This window comes from Gordionus sp. m RMFG-2023, chromosome 2, assembly GCF_954871325.1.
Source record: "Gordionus sp. m RMFG-2023 chromosome 2, tfGorSpeb1-WG-v2, whole genome shotgun sequence".
NCBI lineage: Eukaryota > Metazoa > Nematomorpha > Gordioida > Chordodea > Parachordodidae > Gordionus > Gordionus sp. m RMFG-2023.
In genome coordinates, this window is record NC_088776.1 from 32,661,655 (window position 1) to 32,687,330 (window position 25,676).

Genomic DNA, 25,676 nt, shown 5'->3' on the forward strand with positions numbered 1-25,676 from the left:
GTTTGTCAAGAATTGCTTTGGATACGGACTGAAAGTCAACTACTCAAAGACAAAGTTAATTGTATCCAATATCCCTCTATATAACAGCGACCCCTTTAACTTTGAGGATAATGTGGTAGATACGGTCTCAGATTTTAAGTACCTAGGAACCAGATTAATGTCATTAGGCACCACCATTTTGGATACTAAGTCGAGGACCAACAAGGCCAGATCCCGATATCATCAGCTAACTAAATTATGGTCGTCCAACCAGATATCTACGAACCTAAAAATAAGACTTAAATCCCTAATTCTACCCATCTTAACATACGGGTTGGAAACATGGCAGGACACTAAAAGCAACATCAACACATCCCAGACCTTCATAAACAAGTGCTTGAGAAGAATCACTAAAACTTACTATCCATACAACACCCCAAACACAACTCTCTGGAACAGGTGTGACATCCTACCTATCAAACGACTCATTCCTTTGAGGAGATTAGAATTACTCGGCCACTGCTTAAGACATTCACGAGATAATATGATATTTTCGTCCATGGAGTGGACCCCGGATTATGAAAGGCGAAGAATCCCCAAATACTATTGGCTGGCAAAATGTCTGAAGGACATGGACTTGATCAATCTTACGTTTATAGATTTTCTTGCACTCAGCAAAAACAAGAAACATTTAAAGGAACATCTACAATACATGCTTAAATATGGTTTAAACTAGAGCAGGAATCGTGGACGTATCAGACTATTTCTCGCACTGCCTTATTTCCAATCTCTTATCCCCAGTCTAATGACAACTTATGTTTTGGCGCAATAGGAATTATGAAGTCAATGATAATCTTAAAACCATGAATATTAATAATGATAACCATCTCCAGGCTCAATATAATAATGATAATAGTGAATAACATGGATTCTATAGACATTGCGTTATCTTCCAAGGATATACTTACCAAACATTAAAAAAAAATTTTTTCCCATCTCTTAAATCTAACCAGGTGTCAGGTACATTATTATTATTAATATTAGCTACAATTCTTAACACTATTTTGCCGGTAACGGAACTAATAGATCCCCTCTTTCTTACTCCTCTCTTCTTTACTATGCTAGCTGACTACATAGTGGTACCGTCCACTATAATAAAACGGGTATACATCATGTATAGGATCTATATACTAGTGAATATACATGGTGCACGCTACAACTCCTGGTGGGTGATGAAATTGCACTTCGTGCAATTTCTGGCGTGGTAATGAATGAATGAATGAAATTAGTAAGTCACTTTTTTAAAAAACTACTATAATTCAACATTTTTAGGAAAAAGTATTTTTATATAAAATTATCTGAAAACCCAAAATTATTTTTATAAAAATATAATATAGCCAAAGGCCTACAATAAATGGACCTAAACCAATAAAATTTATGGTGGAAAACCCGGCCTAATAGGGCTCCTTATCTATAAGAAAATCCTGAGTAGAGGTCTGTATTGGGAGGGTTTTTGGACCAAAAGCCCAATTTAACCCGCCCACCCAGTCCGCCCATAGTTTTTAAAAAAATATATACCCGCCCGCCCCGCCCATTTGTCTAAAATTCCTCACCCGCCCGCCTGCACATTAGTCTTAAATTTTTTACCCGCCCGCCCATTATTTATAAAAATTTTTTAACCCAAGCCCGCTTAAAAAATTAATTATCGTAATTCTTTCATTTTTTAAGTATCTAATAAAAATATTTCAGCATTACACCTACAAAAAGTTTATAATTTAGGAAATTAATATAAGTATAAAAATAATCAATGTAAATTATGGACAATTTATTTGATCAAATTGAATATTTATGAAAAAAATATAAATGTAAAATTAATATTATATGTAATTATTATGCAAAAATAATAATGAATCGACATTTTCTGGATTCAAACACGTTCTTCTTTGTTCTAAAAATCTTCCAGCAATGCTAAATCCGCGTTCGGAAGAAGCACTAGTTTTATTACAATCCCATAAAAGGAAACTTTTAAAAGACAAAAATGTTTATTTATTCTAAGAAAAAAGTTTTATTGTTGTTGTGTTTATTACATAATATAGTTAGGTAAATGTTCTTCACTTAAAAAAAAACGATTGGTACAATAAAAAAATAAATATTGTTATAGATCATTTAAACAATTATTTTTTTTAGTTTGTTTTTGAACAAAAATTTTAAATTTCCTCAACCCCGCCCATTATTTAAATTTCTTAACCCGCCCATAGTTTTAAATTTTTTTTAACCCGCTCGCCCACCTGCCCATTTTCGAAATTTTTTTTACCCACCTATGTTTAATTGTATCAAATATAATATTTATAAAAAAATATTACATTCCATAATAAATTTATAATTTTATGTATTATTTCAAAATATTTGCCGGGGTGGCTCAGTGGTGTATGATGTAGGCTTGGAAACAGAAGGTCCCATTCAACCCTTCTAAGGAACTAAAAATTTTCGAGTTTTTCTTCGATGACGGATGTGTATAGACATATGATATGATAAATTTCTGAGTTTGAGTTAAGAAATGCCACCCCGGTCACCGACGGGCTTGGACAGCCGGGTGCTGGGATACTCGTCCAACCAAATAAGACGGCCAGCTGAACTCGTGGGTCATTAAAGGATCAAACGATTTCGTGGCCATAGCTAGAATAATGGTGACATCGGGGGCCTTTCAAGCTCAATGTCAATCAAGATAAAATGGACTAGATTACGATACTCCGGTGGAAGATCCAGATAGAAACTATCAGAAATACAAATTAGATAAAAATAGATAGCATGAGTATTAAAGTGGAGAAAGGAAGGAGCTTACCGCCTGAAAAAGGGAAAAAAAAATTTTAAAATATTTAAATTTGTTACAAATTTAAAAAAATTAGAATGACTAAAAAGCAAACATGCAACACTCTCGGGGTTAATTTAGATTTATGTTAGTAACACAGTTGATTATCACCAACCAATGTTTATTTGTTTTTCCTATCCTAAATTATGATGCCTGAAATAATTTTGTTGAATGATGGTTATACTCAATTAATATGAATAATATTTCTAAATAATATCCTAGGAAATTTTTGCATTGAGGTTGAAGGCATAATTTTCTTAAATTACTTTGATTTGGATATGTTAAATCTAATTTTATGTTATTAATTTGTCAAATAAAGTAGAACCTACGGTATTATTGAAACAATTGGGCCTAAACAGGTTTGAATATTTTTAAAAATCATTTTTTTCCAGCTGTAAAATAAATTTGTATACAAGTTGCCTGGTTGGACCTATAATAAATTTTTATGAAGGGAAAAGACATAAATTTGGTAATCTTAATTTTAAAAAAATGCAAATTTTAGACTTGGTTCTTAGAAATAATTTGCACAAGTTGTTCTGTCTCACCGTAAAAAATATTATGCCCAAGTTACACGGCAAATTTTTTTTACCCGCTCTAGCCCGATTTTTTAGGCAGGGTCATATCGTACTGACCTCTCGACGACTAACTTATTTATTTAGGTTAATATTGATTAAGAAATGAAACTTTCCAATTTTATTAATTCTATATCTATAAAATATTGTTAAAAATAAATCCTAGCTCAATAAGAAAGTGTGATACAAAATTTTTGATCAACAGAATTAAAAACATTTGCTGACTCGTCAACCTCTATGATCAGTTAACCCCGGTCTCCCCTTACAATAACTTTCTTTAGACAAAACAGCACAAATAAAATTGTATTGGAAAATAATAATATATAGAATGATAAGTTTTTTAAGGTTAATAAAAACCTCAAAAATTCCTAATATTATTTTGAATGTTTAGATACCACCCATCCCTTCTCGTCATTTGATACATCAAATTTATTAAACGATAAATTTATAATTTTACATATATAATATAATGTATATTTTTTTATTTGGTCATATGTTAAAAAGATTTAGATTATGAATAATTTATAAAAAATATATATTATATCAAAAATGTAAATATTCTTGACAAGATAAATTTATATATTGAAAAACCTATATATATCATCAACAAATTACAGAATTGTGAGGAAAATAACATTTTTTTTTACCAAATACATATTTAGATGATTGTTTTATGCTTAGAATATATAATTTAAAGTAATAACCAAAAATATTTAATAAAATTAATATATTATAAGTAATAGTAAATCTATTTTTAAAATTTAAAAAAATAATTTACAGTAAATTGATATCGTGATATACATTATATTGTTTAATTTAAAATTATATATCTAAGTTAAAATTTAAAAATATTCCTCAGAACATCAAAGTTGCTATTTTTGGAAAAGATTTATCAGCTCCGGCTTTAGATATTTCAAAACAATCTTTTGTATTAAATTAACTTTGATTTAAAATTAATATGCGAATATAGAAAATCAAATTTTCATATAAATATAAATTATTTCAAATTTTTAGTGGTGCAAATGTTATTTAAAAATACATGCGCTACTTTTTTTAGTTTTCTTGCAAAAAAAATAACGCGTTACCATCAATTGTTTTGCCTTGAATAAGTAGCGCGTTATTTAAAAAATGCTATATATCAATTTTATTTATTTTTTCCCCATAGTTAAATAAAAATATTATATTATAAGGTAAGTTCTACTTGTAAAGATTTTTTTTGATTTCTATCAAACAGCTTTGGCTGTGCTTAACATGCGCAGAGGATGGGAGGGTTATATTATATTAATAAATAAAATCTTTAATTGAGAGAATTTATTATAAAAATGTAATGAATGATCTTTATTTTTAAAAAAAAATTATAATAACATCATCACAAAAATCATTTAGATCCTGATCATAATTTTTATTATCTTTATCGGAAGTTACTCTGGTATGTGTATTATTAAAAAGAACCAAGTTTGATTTTTGTTTGTAATTGTCAAAATCTTTTAACTAAAAATAAGTTCATGCTTTTCACTTTCACTGACCCCCAATTTTATCCAGCGCCAGTCCAATTTATTTAACGGTAAATGATTGACCTCGTTTAATTCCTTATTAACCAGATTAATAATCTGGACTGTACAAATATAAATAAAAATATATTAATCAAAATAAAAATGAAATGAACGGTGCCAAAGGTACGTCTAATCTGCAGTTAACTTGTTAGAATCGCCAATAAAATCGTAGGCTTTGATAAGCGTATGTGGCCTAGTCGGTTAATGCGTATCACTTATCGCTTAGATATGGGTACGAATCCAATAAGGATTACTTATTTTTTCCTGAAGCTAACTAAGCGAGTCTGTGCTACGAGATATAATATACGGTAGATCGGAACTAACTTCATGATTACATCTGCTGGTATATATTAAAAAGGGGTCTTCTGCATTTTAAATAAGTTTGGTTGTTGTTTAGCAAATTACCATATATTAACAACACCCTTAGATAATAAGTGAATTTTTGGTGGTTGATCTGAATAAATTTATCTTTGTTAGGAACAGGCTTATTTGAAACACTTTAAAAGAATATTTTAGTTATTAGATTTAAAAAAACTCCACTTTAGTTAAAATTCTCTGACCCGTGCCGACTCCTGGTAGCTTGAAGTGTTGGCTCACTGGGTCGGTTCTATTAGTTGATTTGTGGGTCAACTAAAGGAGCCGGTTCAATTGACTTTTTGTTCTATACCTAAGCCATTTACTTTCTTGTATCTATCATTTTTTGGATTAGGTAAGCTTTTGAGAATATTTTTCCTAATATATTTTATAGGAAAAAAAGTAATTTAAAAAAAAAGATTAATGCCATTTTAATTTAAAAACAAAAATATTTAAGTTATTTATACTTTTACCGGTGTTCTTTAATTTTTAATGCCCTTTAATTTATATAAAAATCTAAGAAAAAACTAATATAAATTATATGAAGTATAAAGATTCATGACAAATTTGTTTGAAATTAACAAGGTATTCCAAATATGAGGGAGTACATTTTCGATAAAATTACATTTTTAAATATAAAAACGCGTTCAAAAAATGATTTAAAGTTTAAAAAATCACACATTGTCGCTAACATACTATTAGAATTCAATTTTCAAAAACTTTTTTAAAAATATTTACTAACCTAATCCACCTGAATAAATAAATTTCCGATTCTGTCAAATGAGTAAATAAAAAATAATCCACATCCCGACTAATGGTTAATAGGTACAGACCTCTATTTTAAAATCTTTAAACGACTCTCTAGGACTCAGACTCCAATCGTTAGTAATCTTATGCATATACTAAATTGTTTCCTGAATAGTTTTAAAAAGCTAAATAATAAAAAACGGAAATTAAAGAGTGGAAATAGCCATAAAAAGGACTTTGAAATTTTTAATATTATGTTTCAGCTGGAAAATACCAAAGGAATTTCAAAATATTTTTAATTAACCCAAATCTAACAGGCACTATTATTTAAGAACCCTGAGTTTTATCAATTTTCATCAACCTTTGATCATACTTCTATTATTTATACTGAGGAAAAGGTAAAAATTGCAATAAAGTCAGTTAAAAACTTTTCTGCTGGATATATAATTCCCTCAATTTTTTTGCAGGATTTAATTAACCTTCCATAATTGATTTATTGGCCAAGATAACCATTTTATGTAACAAACAAAACCCTAATGGGGAAAACCTCATAAATATTTATATATTATTTGGAGCTAAATTAATTGCACTTAAAATATCTAATGAATACGAACAATTGCGATTGGTTTAACCTGATCTCGGATCAAAGATGGCGCTTTTACATCTTTGCAATTCTATCAATTTGACACTGGGATCAAGGGTGGTTACAAAAGGCATCTCACGCGATAACAGAATTTTATTAGATAAACTTGAACAACAATATCTTAGTTTAGCTGGATTTTAGCAATGCTTTTAACAACATAATACGAAGTTGCTTTGCACCTTATTTCATCAAGGAATTTTCGGAATATATATATTATATTAATAATGGTTACTGGAATCCAACATGCCTTCAATATGGTTGTTATGCTATTTAATTTTGGAAAGGCATCCAACAATGCGATCCTCTAGGACCTGTTTCTCTTTGCCTAGGCATAGAAAGATCTTAACAATAAATACGTATCACTAAATATATTGGATCTTGATGATGGCGCGCTTTAATACCGCCCACAAAACATTCATAAAATGTCAGATATAATCTAAAGCTTGAACCTTCTTACTGACCTCTCCTTAAAAGTATCTAAGTGTAAACATTTCCAATTTCCTAGCTGTCTCACGTCTTTTCCTTCCTATTCGCTATTCTGAGAATTGTTTCCTCTAAATTCAAGGAATATTAGTACTCAAACCTTTTTGAACAATTTTTTTATTATTCCTAAAAGACGCAATACTCTCTTGCAATCTTTATAGCCCTACAACGCATTTTTAATTATAAACCTCTTTCTAATTCGTAAAATTTAAAAACTTTTTTCTAATTCCTAAAATCATACACGGTTTTAGGTCATCTCCTGTTTCTATATGATACCATTCTTAACCTTTTCGGGGATGAGATTAAATAACTTTCATTTTAAACCATTAGCGTGGCAACAGACCACTCTCCAAAGCAAGTTTGGCTCGGCGACATTGACATTCGTTTACGAAAACTATCGTATTAACTGCTTTTATTTTTTCACAATTATCATCTGACCCAGTTATTCAACTTATAACTAATTATCCGACAATCAGCTGATGAAAGCTCTTTCTGCGTGGGATGATAAGTTAAAGCCCTTAGCCGTCCTGTGGGTACAACTCAAAGAGAAGCCTTCCTTTAATTGCTCTTTTTTTGCATTTTTAATTCGAAGGAATAATCTGAAGTGATGCTCTATTTAAAGTTTGCCAACTTGGTAGTTATGAGTAGCTTGAAGCTATCGCTAATACGAATCTGATACTGCACTTAAGCGCGAAGGAATTTCGCATAGCTGAGAATATTTACGTTTAGGATTCCCAATTGTTCTATTTTTTAATGTAATTTGTATAAAGCGATAGTCAAGTCGAATGTCTATCAACCTATATACTGCATATTCAGCATACAACAATTAATGTTTTATTGGGTATGATTCTAATATAGGCGATTTCTCTATCATGGAACCGCGAGGCCTTAACTGAGAAACAGACGGAAAAAATCCAGATAGTAACACTAAGAAGGCAGAAAGTTGGATTAAGATTATATAAGTTTTTGCAGCTAGAAATTCTCCAACCTCTATCATTCAAACGAAAATAAAAACAGAACATTCAATAAACACTATTTTTTAACCAATTTTGTTTCTATTTCTTTTGTCACGACCACCCCTTTAAGAAATTTTAGCCGTGAACCTATTATCTCATCACAAACTATATATCCCAGTGAATGTTTTTATCTTAGGCATACCTATATGCAATTCTAGTCTTATCTCTATCATGGTTCTATTATTTTCGTTTTTATCAAAGTATTTTTTAATGTTTATTAAAATGCATTTTATTTTTCTCTTTTTAAATTTTTTATGTTCTTTTTAATATTTTTTTATACGCATTGTTCTTAGATATACCTTAAAATAAATAAAGATATTTTTATAACCTTCAAAAAATAAGATTTTATTCTTATTTTTTAAGTGATAGGTAATTAATTTATGTGCTGATTTTAAAACGGTTCTTATTAGTGTTTTACAAATATTAAAATGACTTAGCTGATTTTAATAATCTTAGCTCCGATTAGCTAAATAAAAGGCAACGGATAATCGCTACGGCTACAGACTAAATAGACTTTAAATTAGAACACCCTTTTGTTAGTCTTAAGAGTGCACATTAAAGATTATTTGTTATTTATATATATTTTAGGTAAAAATAAATATATTCTCACTTAGATACTATTTGATGAGAATAACTTTAACCATTTACATAAATCTAAATAGCTTCTCTCCTTTTAGACTGTTTGGGGGAAGATTTGTAGATAGCTAAACAGATTGTTTAAAAATAAGACGAACCAGGACGTGGCCTAAGAGTTTTTATGACTATGGCATTCCCTGCTAGTTACTTATATAAAGAGATATAATTCTTTATATTTAAGACAGGTAAAGAAAAATAAAATAGACGGATAATATATAATTCTTTTGGGTTATATGTTGAACACTCTGAAAAGTATACATTTGAGTTTCTTATTAGAATAATTGTGATGAGAATATATAATATAAAATTTAGGGAAATATATTAATTTGTAATTATTATAAAATTACTCATTTTTTCCAATAAAATTTTACTCATTTTTTTGGTTAGATATTAAAGTTGCTATTACAGATTAATTATATTTATTGTGGGCTGTTCTAATGCCCCCACAAGTTTTCGGCTCTCCGGCCTGCCTTCCTGTTTATTATCTTTTATATCAATTAAACATTCTAATTTTAGGATCGTTTTCAAATATTTATTATGGATCTGAATTTAACTTCAGGTATAATATTTTCAGTTTAAAGATTAATTTTAATATTAACACCTAATGCATTTGAAGAATAGAACTGTAAGAGGCGCCTGGCCATTGAGGAAGGGGATTGCTAATTTGCCTGTTCTCGTAATTATTATTTAAGCTAATAAAAATTCCCCCTACACACCGCACCCACCTCACCTCCCCCAAAAAATGTATACAATATATTATCTTAAGAAAAAATTTGAAAGAAAAATTAGTAAAAGTTAGTATCTTTTTAAAATAAAGACTATAATTCAAAATTTTTTTAAAACAGGATTTTAATAAAAAAAACTGAAAACCCAAAATTATTTTTATAAAATTCCAATATAGCCAAACCAAAGGCTTATAATAAGTGGACCTAAAGATCTCCAATAAAATTTAAAGGGGATAAATATACCTAATAGTACCCCCACTCTTAACTATGCCAAGTAAATTGGGCTATGATTATAAAGTATCCTAATATTATATCGTTTATTTAATGATATTCCAAGGTTTATGACTCGGCATATAAATTGCAAGATTAAAAATTAGAAAGAAAACCTAAAATCATTCAAAAGAAATCGATCTAAATATATGTAAATATTAATTGAAACATATATAATATTAAATATATTTAAAGGAATATTAATAGTTAGTTTAAGATTTAAACATAATATGAGATGTATCTGCATACATATCATTATAATATTGATTTATTGTAATGAATTTTTTTTTATATTGTATTCACTTTATATCATATAAATTTTAAATATTATTAATATATTTTACATTTTTAATACTAAGAAAATAATGTTCCCAACAAATATAAATATATTTGATAATATGTCATTCATGGAAATAAAAGAAACTAACTATTTTCAATTAGTATATTGGGTAAAATTTTCGAATAATAAATGGAAAAAATTAACTTATAGGCAGAATCTTTTTAAGGTTATTTACCCTTAAGATTTTATTATATAATTAATCATTCAGTCTGGTAGACATAATTATTAGGGGAGACTATAGATTTTATGACCTTAGGATTCTTGCGAGTCCTGAGATTTTCTTCTAAATGATTTAATGTTGATGGTTAATATTATACTTTTGCGTAGAAAAAATGTATCCAGGAGGAAAGAGATTATCAAAAAAAATTATGGGTTCCCCAGTAAATACCTTTTAGGGTCCCTCTACGAAAAATTACGATTAGATATTATTTATTTTCTCGTGATTATTTTTATTTTGCCTTTTAAGTATATAATATCTTTACATCATCTCCGCTAAAGTTGGCTGAACAATTAAAATAATTAATTCTAAAAGCTATGCCAATGTTTTATGCATTATTATTGCTTATGAATGTATTCCAGTAAAGCAACCAGTATGAATGAAAAATGATTAGTAAAATTCTGGCCAACCTTATTATTAAAAAGCTACTGAGAGCATTTATTCTCAAAATTTTATGAATATTTAACACTTAATTGTATATCATCTGAGCGTCATGAGAATAATAACATATTTACGCAAAACTATAGGTCAAGAATGATTCGTTGGCTTTGATTAGTATTGACGCCAATATTATAAATAACACAGGTGCTGTATTTATAATTATCAATTCTTATTTGGCGTATTTTTTTAAAATACATAAAGTTATATATTCCCACCAAAATATCTAGTTGCCCCACTATAGGAAAAAAATTTTTTTCTAATTTTTATTAAAGTACCTTCTCCAAAAAAAGTTTGAGTATACTTTGTACATCTATTTGATAGTGGCTAGCAGGTCACTTTATATTACATTTATCTTGTATAGTAAATTAGCAAAGAAAGAAATAAACTATTATGCGAACAATAACTGGCATACTAAATTATTTTATATTTTAATGTATAAAAATACAAATATATTCGGTGCTCCCAACCCTGGGAGTAGCGATAGTAATAATCCCATTTTCATTATCTTAACCTGAATATCATATTTCCGAGTCCTAAGGTATATAAAAGGAAACCTTTACAAGGTTTGTGCATTCTATTCTCGCAAAACAAGGTTTTCTTCTTCAAGGTGTAGTTTGCAACAACTTATATAATACTTAAAATTGAATATATGCAGATAAAACCCCCTACAATCATAGCAATAAGTTTAAAATTAAATAAATTTGGTGGCTTAAAATATCTGTAATCCCCTTGTTAAAGCCATTTTAAAAGAGTATATTTTCATGATAATACCCACCTTTTTTTAAATTTATTACAAATTATCTAAAAATCAATATTTCACATAACATATAAATGATATCGTAAGATTAGTTTATTATAGTCGTCGAAATATCATTTGTTAGTTATTGCTTTAGATAATTTAAAATATTTTCTAAACTTGAAAAATTTCGGGATAGTTCCTCTTGAAAAATTAACCATAGAATTTGATGTTATTGATCTTTCAGTTCACTCAGGTATTTTTCTCTATGTAGTTCTCTTGGTTGGTTTATACATATCTCTATTTCCCCTTTATTTCTCGATCACACACAATTCTTTTGTAACTGTTGGATGGGAAAGTGATGATATCGATTATTGGTGAACCATGAATTCATTGATATCGACTTTAGGACTTATTGCTCAAAATTTTCATAAATAGTATCTTATATCTAAGTACTCGTATATTAAATGGTAGATATTACATCTGGCATCTTTTTGATATTTCTAATAAGATACGTGTATCTGTATCGAAGATGTATTTTTGTTATATAAAGACTCTATATCTAGATATTTTTAAGAACCTGCCCAACTTTGTTAATGAGTAATAATATTGTTATGTTAGCAAACTAGAATTAAAGAAAGAATTGATAAAAATTTCAAAGTTAATGCTTCGAGAAGTTTGGCTGACTTCACGCTTAAGGTTTTATGTCCCAGTTTTTATTTGGCTTATAATTAGGTAACCTATTTTGTGGCTGGCGAAATTGATTCAATTATTAATAAGTAGGCACTATATAAACGCAAACTAGATATTTAGTATTTCTTTATTCTCCCTTCTTGTATGATGCCAATTTTGAAAATTCTTTTATTATTTTACCAATAATATTTTCCCCCCTAAGCCATATATATATCAAATAGAATAAAGCAATAAAATGCACTTATAAAGCACATCTTAAAGAGTTGGTGTAAGTTTTAATATTAGTGTTTCCAAAAACTTGGCTTTCTCCACGCTTAAAGCGTGATGTCATAGTTTTCAAGTTGTCTATAACTCGGTTTCTTTTTTATGGCTCATAGTATTCATTGAGGAATTATTAAGTAGTAGCCAAACAGTAAACATTAGTGCAAACCAGATATTTAGTTATTATATATTTTCTCTTTTAGCATGATGCCAATTTTTGAATTTTATATTGTTAGAAGATTTTTTCACTTTTAGCATGAAGCCAATTTCGCGAATTTTATTTTGTTAATAAATTTTTCCTATTTACTCTTAAGCTAGATATTATTGTATTTGTATGCGAAATTTTGAATAAAACAAAATTGAATACTCTCATATTTTTTTACTATTCTAACACCTTTATTTTCTTTTATTGTTTAGATGTATTTATTTACTATCTTTTTAAAGAACTCGTCTTTGGGGAGTTTTAATTAAGTGATTAATTAAGAGGTTATTTTTTGTTTCGCAGATAAAATTAGATGATGATTATAAAGTATTAATTGCTTTTTATTTATATTTTTCTGGCAGAATCTTCTTTGCAATTTTGCTCGTTAACGCTAGCACATAATAAATTTGGTTTAATAAGCATCTGTTTATTTAAAGGTGGTCCATCACATTACAGAATTAGTCATTGGAGGGGGGGGTTCTTAAGTTATTTTTAAGGAATGGATACATAATTTCCTTAAAATTTTTTAATTATCAAATACTTAAAAAAAAATAATTTAGGTATTAAAATGAACATTGAAATCTTCAAAACAGACAAAAAAAATTTTTTTCAAATGTAACAATAAAAAATATAAAATAAAAACAAAAATAATCTCTTTAGATCACACCTTGCATTGAATCATAAATCGAGATCAAGATTTTCATATAGCTATGGAAATTTGTTGCTTATGATAAAAATATTCATTAGAACATCCTGTTTTTGATGAGACTTACTACCTAGAATTTTTTAAAATATTAAGGTCCAAAATTGTCTAAAGTGGAAGGAATAAAAATAAAATTAGTTAAAAAAAGAGTATTTATTAAATTTTCGTTTCTCCGTTATTAGAGTCTGGAGGGGAATTTCTAGCGGCAAAGACATCAATCAATACATGTATAATCCCAAGTTAATTCTATCCATTCATTGAGCTAAGTTGGGGGATAAGATTTCTAGCGTAGATGAAAACCCCTCTTTATTGAGAGTCCTACTTTGTATTAATTGTTGTAAAGTTGGATATAATTTTTAAAAAATTTATTGCTAAAAATTTGTTTTCATATAAAGAAAATTTAAACTTGCCGTATTAGAAATTTGACCTGCCTAAAAAGATAATTAAAACGATCCTACGGCAAAAATTAAAGGCGTGCCAAAACTTATTTATACTGACACCCACAACGATGCCACTGATAATAAAATTTTGAAGAAATGCGATAATCATACAATCGTATCATAAATAATTATATATTAATAAGAATATGTATGCATAAGTATATTTGAACTAACTTAATATATTAATTATGATAAAATGACGGTAAAATGTAAACCCATTTGGTCATTATTATACGGATCTAATCCGCCATTCTCAAATTTTGTGAAACATCGAAAAATAAATATTTTATAAAAAAATTATCTTATTAGGCTCTTGATACAACCTAATTTTAAATTGAATACTTTAAAAAAAATTGAATACATTTTAAAAATATGAGGGCTACATATTTATAACACATATATAGGTACTTAGCCAAGATTTTCTGGAAGAGGGGGAGGGGGTAATTTTTGGGTAGCTTTTCGTAAATTTTATTTTTTCAATTAATATATTTATAGCTTACAATGTTTACGAATTTAAAAGTCTGTGAAATAATGTGCTCCATTAAAATATCTGCGGAAAGAAACCTGATGGGGAAAAAACTGCGGAAAAAAACTTTTAAAAATAGAAAAGAAAAAAAACTGACGGAAATTAAAATTGCGGAAAAGTAAACTGCTAAAAAAAAATCTCAAGGAAAAAAAACTGAAAAATAATAAACTGTATTATTCAAATGAAAATATTGCAATAAAAAAATTACTATCTTTTTTAAAAAAAGGAGAAAACATTTTCAAAATGAATAACTAATTAAAAAAATAATTGGACAAATTTTTTAAAATTAATATATTCTTTTAATAATTCATTAAAAATTTAGATTAATAATTAATTGTTTTAAATTTGTATAGATTTGAGCCAAACCTAGGTTCATAACAATTTTCCGAACCCGTAAAAAATCTGAACTTAAAAATATATAAAACTCCAAACCCATTTTTCCGATACTTGTATATAAATAGATGTATAAAATATTAGAAAATTATACTTAAAAAATCCTTTAGGACGTGTCCTAGGTCGGCTTAATAGTTAATAGCCGACTATTTAGTTGTTTTTTAAATATCTGCTTAATAGCCAAAAAGCAAATGAAAAAAATTTAAAAAACATAAAAAAAAAAAATCTTCACAAAAAAAACAAAAAAAGATCAAAAATTTTTTTTTAAAAATCTAGAAAAACAAAAAGCATAAAAACGAGAATAAAATCGAAAATTAGCAAAGCCAACAAATGATTAAAATTAACTAAAATAGTGTGTCTTCGATCAAATACTTTCTAGCCTATATTAAAAAGCGATTAAGTATCCAAATTAAGCCTACCTAGGACACGGCTTTAGGTCTGGATTTTAAAATCCGGGTTAGCCATAAAAAAATGTTGTCAATAATACAATTCAGCTCTTACAATAAAATATAATTCAAGTATATCATTTTTTCTGACATGACTGCCAAGCGTATCCATTTCTTGATGTCCTGTAAAAAAATTTGAAATAGTTCTTAAGAGTTGGCTATCCACCAGTTTTTTAAAGAGAATTTGCTTTCTAATGAATACAGGACAGTAACTACTAGCAGAGATAGGGGGGGGGTCACCTCTATAAAATTATTGCCCCCCCCCCATCAATAATAAATATTTCAAATTTTTAGTCATTTTCATGAACTTAGAAGTGAATTGTAATAAAGAATATATTACATAAATTATCATTAATAATGAATAAATTATGCTTAATGATAAATTATGACTAATATTACCTAATTTAGTTATTTACAATTATTTATATTTTCACAAGTTTCTACCATTCAGTAAGGGTTTTTATTACCTTATACTGGATTTTAAAACTTCTTCAATTATAATCTTGGCCAGGACATCAAAAGTGTGCTACCTTCAACACGTTTTAAGGCTGTAGACTTTTGTTGTAGGTCTCAAGTCAACCCAATTAGCTGTTATGCCGAAGATAGTTGTTTCAATAAGATCATTAAGACCCACCCTCAAATATAAAAAGTTTAAAATATTATTTAACATTATATATAAGATCAGAGAGGCTTCTAACTAAACTAACTTTCAAATTTAGTTAACGATAACGAAAAACTATATCCAAATTCTATATAGAGGGTTTACTGTATATGTGATAAAATTATAATAAATTGAATATTCAAAATTCTTCCAAATTTTTTTAAAAATTAATTACATATAAATGTGACACCTAAGAGATTGATGATTATATTTTTTTCATGAGTATCTTCCCTATTTTATTAATAAATATTAAGATCAAGATAATATTAGTATAGTAGTTAGCTTATCTATGGAAGTTTAAACTATAATATAGTATATATATATATTTATTTATTTTGTTTTTGACAACTTAATATTCACAATATTCAAAATCAATTTTATATTTAATAAAAATATTTTTAAGCTCCTTCTCCCTCCTTCCATACCAACGAAACAAAAGCATATTATTACACTATATATTCCTTAAAAAAATATAATTTGATTTTACGTAATAATATAAATATTTTAATAATCCTTTAAATAAATATTATTATTCAAACCAAAAATCCAATTTTTTATTTCCAAATTTAATTATTTTTTATATTTTGTATTTATAGTAATTTTTTAGCATATGTATAAATGGGTATTAACCTAATGCTTATTACTTATATTAGTAAAATAGTATAATATTATGTTGTTCAAAATCACAATTTTTTTAAATTAAATTATATTGATGCTAAGACAAATTATACTTAATATTTTAAACAATTTTATAAGGATAAAAAAATTTTTTTCATATAAATTATATTTATAAGTATTATAGAATTTAAGGACTTAAAAATATTATACAGTATAAATTTAATCATGAAAATGATTAATTTTTTTACATTATCCATCAATAACATTTATGATATGATACAATTTCTTAAATATAACATTTATTTAATATTATACCATTAAAAATATATTTGATATATAAAAATCAGATTTTTTCTTATGTCTAGCCTCACAGAAATCGAATCAAATATTGAGCTATTCTATTCGTTTAAATCAAAGGTTCGAATCCGATAAAAATTAAATGGGTCCGGTTAGGATTTCAGGGGAATATTTTTGACCAGGTTTGGTTCCGGGTTCAGCTCTGGTTTAGAAATATTTGAATTATATATAATATTTTTTTTAAATTTAGATCACAATTAAAAAACTAGATATAAATTTAGTATAAAGAATTAAATTTAATTATTTATATTTAGACGTATTTATCATCTTCCAAGAGCTGTTGGCTCATTCTCAATCTCTGCTGTGAAAGAATGAGTTTCAAATGTGAAAAGATCATTCATCGCTTGTGGATATTTATCACTATCTAATATCTATCACATTTAAGAATTTATACCGTTTATATAATAAGAAATATTTAAAATTATACAAATATAAAATTCACGAAACCCGATTGAACCCTGGTACAAAAAATTATCGGGTTTCGGCTCGCTTCCCGTTGTGTTCAGGTTCAGAAAATTTTATAAAACCCCGGGTTTTCTGCTTTGAATTCGTGTTCGGTTCGAATAATCGTATATTATTCATAAATCAATATGAATAATATATATTTTTTGGTTCGAATTCTTCTAAATATTAATATTCGAAAAATTTTATGTTAGCAATTAATTTATGACCTCTAAAAACAAATTTAATCTAATAAAATATCATAAATAGGGGGTGAGGGACAAGAAATGTAAATAAAATGTTTTTTAAATGGGTACTTCGTGTAAGGAAAAAGATATCTTAAATTTAGCTACATGCTAAAAAAGGTAAGAATATTTCATCAGCATAAAACATCGATAATTATTTGTAATATCTTTCTTCTGCAATGATACTATTCACTCTTGGTCTTAATGCAAGGCTTGGTCTGTGGAAAGGAGGGTGGAGTTATAAATATTTGATATAGATATCAAATGAAAGGTGAATAAAATAGCTTTTGATTGCAATAGTAACTATTCTTCTAATTAAAAGGGTCTAGGTCATGAGCAGGGTTGACAGGGTCAAAATTTTCAAATTGAGAGAGAAATATGGTATTTTGCGGGTGAAATATAAAAATTGCTAAAAAAAAATTATTTTGCAGTTCGGCTGGGATTGTCTTATAATTACTTTATATAAATATTAACAAAGTCGGTAACGTTTTATAATTTCAAAATAGATAATATTTTCCAAAATAATTTCTTTGTAGTGGAGTTACTTTATTTATATTATATATAAAAGAAAATAATTTGAATCTCCTCAAACAAGACATCAATGTCTATCGGTATTTTTAATATATTTATTAAAATACAAATTCCATCAATTGATGGTTTTTCCAAGGTCATAATATCTATATATTTGTAAATCTAGTTATTGAAATCAAATTTTGATTGCAAATATTCTAAAATTGTATTAATCATTTAAAAATAAATACATTAATAAGAGTAATATTTGAACATTAATATGATATTTTCAGCAATAGCGCCATAAAATATATTGTCAATCTGTAAAGATGAACATAGCTGCAGCATAATTTTGTGAATCTTTATAAAAAAAATTCTTCTGATTGTAACAGCATATTAATAACATGTAGTAGTTTTCTTACATGTGAAATCATTCCTAAATATGCCTCTGCCATTCTCGAAAAAATTTTTCAAAATATTAGAACAGTTTTTAAAATCTTTATTTAAGAAATATTTTTTTAAATGTTCGTAAAATTTTAAAATTCTATCGATGGCGGGTATTAATGATAACTACCTGATAGGACCTGTCGCAACAACTCACACCATTCCAAGTCAGACCATTCCACTAACTCTTTTATTTCATTAACTCTTTTAGTTGATTTCGTTAAAACATTTCATTACAATTACTTCGACATCCACAGATAATACATTCATTGCCTTCTTGCAAGAATTATATAGTATATAGAATATACAGCCAATTGGTATTAAGGCAACATTGTGCTGCTTCAATTCTGTAAATATCCTCTGGGTTTTGCCAAAATTTACTGAGGCATTATCAGTGCAGAAAGCTAGCATGCAATTCATTGTTAATATCAAATGCCATATTTACCCATATATGGTTAGCCATGTCTTTAGATTTTTCATCTGAGGAAAAAAATTAAATAGTTTTATTGAAACGCCCTTATTTTTGTTGAAATAGCTGAGGATCAAAGGAAATGTTTTAATATTTCTCTTATTAGATGCATCTGTTAGAATTGCATATGGATGTCAATCTTTTAAATCGTAATTGACCTCTTGGATTCAGGTCCTAAAACATCGGTGAAAGCCTTGCTCATTTTTGTTCTATCACTAGTAAAGTTCTCACTTATCTTGGAGCCGCTAAATATTATGGGGAAAAGATTCGACCCACATTGTAATGATAAGTAGCTCTATGAATGTTGTACTACATAAGTGTATACCATTTCCGCAACTGAAGTTGCATCTGTATTGTTTCTTATTTTATAATAATAATGTGATGGAACTATAATAAAAATAATTATCATTGAAATAAATACAATATTACCTTATTATGTATTTAAACGTGCATCATTTACATGGCAGAAAATTTGATGAAGGCAAACCACCTTACAAAATCTACCTCTACCCCCCTAAAATTTCGCGTCCTTCGGCCGCGATATTGGCCAAACCACTATGCTATAGTGATATTAATATAAAGAAATTTATAATAATCTAGCATTTATAATCTCACAACAAAATTTTATTTACATTCTTTCAGGCCTATTTAGGTTAGAAAAACAATTAAATCTCTAATTCTAGCTAATAAACAATAAGCAATTCAAAAGTTGTTTGGGCCTCTCTATTGGGAGATCATTGAAAGAAGAAAATATAATCTGGGAATCTTCAATAAATATGGATGTTTGTTAAATTAAATGAAGAATAATTAAAAAAATTTTACCTATCGAAAATCTTATTTTTAATAATAATATTTAAAGTATTTTTCCAAAGTTTTAAATATATTATATTCTTACTGAAATTTATTATTCCTATTTTAAAAAAAAAAATCGGGTTCGTGCTGGGTCGGGCCTAATATTTTTTAAAAAAATTCATGCCAGGTCGGGTTGGGCCTTGAATTTTTTTTAAAATATATCTAAATTTATCAATTTTATGTTAAATTTTTTATGTAAATAAAAATATCAATTATAACCACGATCTTCCTAGTAAAGGCATCTTGTTACTGTTTACGATTAATGCATTTAAAATTTTAGAATTCCCTTCGCATTCTACATTCAGTCGCGTTTGAGTAATTATAAAAATATATTTTTATATTTAAATAAATTCGGGTCAGGCTGGTAAAACTTTTTAAAAAAATTTCCGGTTCGGGCCGGGCCGAGCTTGAATTATGGCCCGATGCAGATCACTAATGGGCCTCTATACTTTCAGAAAATTAACAAATAAGAATATTATTATTATTTTACATGTGAAATCGTATAATAAATAGGTAAAAAAATTAAAAAGAATGCTTAAAATTTAAAAATAAAAATTTAGTATTTTATTATTTGTTAATAGACAGATCAATCGTATCAATTGTTGAATTTAAAAAGAATATAATTTAAGTCAAAAACCAGCCCCCCCCCCAAAAAAAAACAATACCTCCCCCAAAAATTAATGCCTACCCCCTCAAAAAATATCTACCCCTAAAAATCTATATCTACCCCCCAAAATGCCAATATATTTTGGAGAAATGTCTCCAACCAACCCTGGCCATGTAATACGTGATAATTAAGCGCCTAGCCCTATAATGTTATACATAAACACACACGAAAATGATAAAATATGAATGAATGATGTTGATATATTATTGGATAAAAACAAAACATATTATTAAGGTTAGGATAGAAAGAAATTTACAAACTAGGCATGTTTTTTGAATAAATATTTAAAATTTGTTTTAAAAATATAAAAAGAATCAATTACTGTTTATCAAAATTATCATTTATATATTAAAAACGTGTAAATGCTAAAAAAATAATCGGGAGAAATTTGAAAAATGTGGTTGCGGTAGATTTTTATTTGTGGAAGTGAGATGTCTGCATGACTCAAAAATTGTGCGAGTCTCCCGCTGATGGGGGGGGGCTGGCTACCCTCGTCATGAGAGGTCAGGATTATTATTTTAAACCCGGGATTGACCTAATTTTGCTTCTCATGTTTTGAAAGTTACAAAAATTTATATAAATAAAATCCTTATATTTTTTATATTAAAAATTATTACGCTAAACGATCATATTGGTAAAGCATAATAACAACGAGTTTTTGTGTATATTGGGTTCGATACCATAATTTGTAATTCACGACCATTTGTGATGGCTCATCATTTGGCACGAGCTACCTTTGCTAGTTTAGAATATATAAAGTTTTACTTGATATCAGTTATAAAATTTTTTTTTAAAAAAAACTAATTTTTGGGAATACAATATTTGAATATTCGAATTTAAAATATTTGTTGGGCTAAAAACTATGTGTAAAATATAAGATTTTCACATCTCTCTAAAAAAACAGCCCTATATTGAGTTATGGAAATTTAAAGTTATGGAAATTAAAAATCTGCTACAAAATTCTCAAATCCGGCCTCGAAAATTTTTTGCCAGCCGATTTCAGTTTTATACTAAGGTTGTCCGGCCCGGCCCGTTTTAAAATTTTTTTTAAATACAAGACATTAACAAAATATTTGTTGTTGAACACCAAAATAAACACGAGTATTTTATTTATAAACTTGGGGAAAATATATATTTTGTTTAACTGATTACGATTTAGCTAAGGATGTAGTTTAAGTTAGTAAAAATATTTTGACACAAACAGATCATGCATGATCAAATTATATAAGAAAATCGGTTAGATAAAACGTAACGAAAGTAACACCATTAGTGAAAATAAATAACGAATAATTTGTTGTGAGCATTTTGTTTTTTAGATGCAAAAAAAAATTTATTAAAATAATTCATTCAATTGAGCCGATTACAGATTAAACAAAATAATTATGCTCTCCTTTTTAATTTATTTGATCAGTTACGTAGCCTCATCTTTTTTTCAAATTTTACCCAGAATGAATATTAAATTAATATTGAAATCACCCAAAAATGACGTGAAGTGTATATGCTAAATTTCCAAACTGCGCAATCTAAACTACACCAAAGAAATTAAACCACAAAAAAATGGCAAAAAGCGTGCAAACGACGCAAAAAGCAAGTTGCTCTGAAAATTACGTAAAAGCCAAACTGGGCATCACTAACATAATTTCAGGGGGCTCAAAAAAATTTTTAAAATTATTTTCAAAATGACCTGTTTATTTAGAACATTTTCAAAATTACTCTTTTATTTAGCTAATATTTAAAAATTTCAAATTTTTTAGGGGGCTCTTCAAATTTTTTAGGTGGCATTAAATGACAAATAAATATAAAAATTTACATAAAAACACGCAAAATAATGCAAAGTACTAACAGGGTGCCAAGACTTTTGCCAACTTAGGGCAAAATTTAATTTGAAGGCATTTAAAAAAAAACACAACATAAGCTTATTTGATAATTTTTTCGCTCTGACAAATAGGTCATTTAATATATGGTAAAATTTATTACTCTTAAATCATAGATATGAGTAGTGCATATCATAAAAATTAACATAATGCATAAGCTATGTTTATAATCACAATCTAATTATATAATCATAAGCTAAAATATAGTCATTTTTATTCTCGCCTTTCTATGATCTAACGACGATAGTCTTGAGCTATAAAAAATTTTAAGTAAGTATTAATTAGGCTGAGAATTGTCAAGCAGCGTTCAGCTGATAATACAGTAATTGGAATGGTTAGAATAATCCTCAAATAATCCTCAAAACGATGGATATATGGGCCAGAGTTGATATAGCCTATTAGTGTGAATGTAGCGCAAAATTTCTATTGGAATTTTATGGTCTGTTTGCACAATTTATTTATTAAAATGTTTAATTCAATTATTAGTTATCGCATTAATAGTGCCTTCCAACTTGATCAGAATAAATATTTAATTGAATAAGTTTTCTTTTAGCTCCGCTTCATGCGCATTTACCAAATACCTAAAAGAATCCTTAAAAAGTTTTTACTGCTGAAAAAGTCATTCTAGCAAAATTCTCCTTTTCTTGAATATGACGTTAATATAATCGATATTTTTTTGAGAATCATCCCGTCATTTTCCTTCATAAAAAATTACTTTAATTCTTCATCGAATTTATGTTATTGAAGGAAAACACTGGTCTTTAAAACTTATTTTCAATACCGCCTTTTGTTGACGAGAAAACTCTGAAATCTATCTTCATTAAAACGATCCAGAAAATTTTGGTGCTTTATATAAGTGTAATGACACTTTCTAATTGAATATTGTCACTGTATCACCTTGTTTGCTAAATTCATATGCGTTGTCAACCAAATTATAAGAGTTATTAAAAATGGAAATAGTTTTAATTCTTTAGCAACTAAATTGCATCTGTGGAGCATTTGGGGTATATGCGTAGTCAGGATTTTGTAAATGGGGATGAGCACTATTAGATGTGTGTTTTCCCCATAAATTTTATTGGAGGTCTTTAGGTCCACTTATTGTAGGCATTTGGCTTTATTAGAATTTTATAAAAAAAATTGGGTTTTCACTTTTTTTATAAAAATGTTTTATTCTAAAAATTTTGAATTATAGTCGCTATTTTAAAAACTTTTATTAATTTTTTTTAATATTCTTCTTAATAATAGTGATATATAATATATTGCATATATTTTTGGGGGAGAGGGGATGGTGGGTAGGTAGATCTCTATACGGGCTGTCCTAAGCCCGATTCGATTTTACCAGGGCTAGGGTGGACTCGGACATTAGAGAGTGAGGCAGCCCTATCCAAAGCCAACTCTCCAAAATTTAAATAAATAATAATTTTGTTTTATCAAAATGTCAATCAGAATCACGTGTCATTTTTTTTACATTTTACTTATTTATTGCGTATTTTTCATTTCCCAAATTATCAATTCCCAGTGATTGTGATTCGTATTGCGAGTTACTAGTCAAAACTCTATTACTTTACATCATATTCTATCAAGTTAAATAAAATGTTATACTCGGTTTTGCAACTTTATTTAAAACAGTCTATTTATGGGGGTTAAATATACTTTTATTTAAGGTGGCAATGTGAATAAATACACATTAATTTTTAATTTTTCCTTAAATATTAGAATATTTAAACTCAAATTCTGAATATTTTTTAATCAGGTTTAGGTCGGGCTCGAGTCGGGCTTGGGCCGCAGAAAAATCACTTAGCAGGGCTCTAGGGGTAGAGTTGTGTAGGGGGGAAATTTTTATTATCTTAAAATGATTGAGAACAGGCAAATTTAACCACCATCCCCGTGGCTACGCCTAGTATTTGCAATCATTTAGGCTTTTCTGATAGGTTTATTAGTGCATCATAAATATCATCAACTTGATATCTGGCCTTTACGTTATTCACATTATACTCCCATCACGGTTTAAGTAACGGTTTTAATGAAAATTATTCACACAATCTATAAAAATTTGCCATCACTGAGTAGAATCAGAAAAGAGAATATACTATCGCGCAACGCCAAAAAATGATTTTGATAATAATAATGATCCTGTCTTGTTACTAAGCATTTGTATTATTCATTGAACTCTTTTATAGCATCATCCTCTCATATTTGAAAGATTATCGTAACCTTCTCTATAAAATTTATTTTTCTCTATTCCTAATTTTTTAAATGACAAAAATGCTTCTACCAAGGCCTGGCCAATACTGCAATCGATTTTTAAAAAAAGTCGCTTATTTTAACGGAGTTGTTTTAGGTTCTTGGTATCGTATAACTACGGTTTATTGTTCCTGTGGCTTATTTCTGATGTACATCAATAATTACTTCAGCGTTTTACACCCTAAAAAATAACTTTGTTGCTAAGTAAATTAAGGCAAGAGGCTAAATAAAATTTATTTAGAATAAAATGGGTTCTCCACAAGAAATAAAACTTGGTGACCCTTATCCCCTATTTTTGGCTAAGCAGCGAAACTGTCCTGCCCCCTCCCCCCGTTTTAAAGTTTCTGAAAATAGCAGACAGACTCGCAAAATGAAACAAAACGATTATAAAAACTTTAATTTTAAATCTTTTTAAAATTATTTTGGTGGAAATAGGGGAGACCGCGGATGGTTGGGACATTTTTCGTTCAAACCTAAATAATTTTAATATTAATAGACTAATCTGAATAATTAAAACATCTTCTGAATCCCAGAAGTATAGGCTATTTGAAATAATTAATATATATTTTATGAAGATTATATTTTTTAGAAAATTGAATTAAAATAAAAAAATTTTTTTGTCCCAACCATGACAGACTCTGTGTACGTTGGGACACACATATGTGATAGTTGGGACACTCGTGAAATAGAGGTCTAAATAAATTTAAAAATTTTAAATCAGTAATCCAGTAAGACTAGACTATGACACATATGATTTTATTGATAATATTGTAATTCATAATCAATAACTATATAAAAAAATAGCAAATTTTAGGCAATTTATTTTGGAAAAAAAAAATTCTAAAGAAAAAAATGTAAAAAAAATTTTTTTTTTTAATCATAAACATAGTGAAAGATAAGTATTTAATTATTCATTATTCACAATACTAAATTAATAATAAAATTATAAAATTGTTTATAAAATGAGCTAAAATGGCGTGTCCCAACTATACTATGGCCAACTATGACCGAGCTCACTAACTTTATAAATATCATCCAAAATCATATTA

The 25,676-nt window shown here is 27.7% G+C and overlaps 1 long non-coding RNA gene across 2 annotated transcripts; it reads left to right on the forward strand.

The window, feature by feature from the left end:
* Window positions 1–30: 30 nt before the first annotated feature.
* LOC135923377 (uncharacterized) lies at window positions 31–3,908 on the forward strand. 2 transcript variants are annotated; one of them, XR_010571202.1, is made up of 3 exons: window positions 31–3,507; window positions 3,587–3,765; window positions 3,812–3,908. It is a non-coding gene; the product is annotated as an uncharacterized LOC135923377 (long non-coding RNA). The 2 variants fall into 2 exon arrangements; XR_010571201.1 differs by having other exon boundaries at window positions 31–3,317; window positions 3,364–3,507; window positions 3,587–3,849.
* Window positions 3,909–25,676: the final 21,768 nt, after the last annotated feature.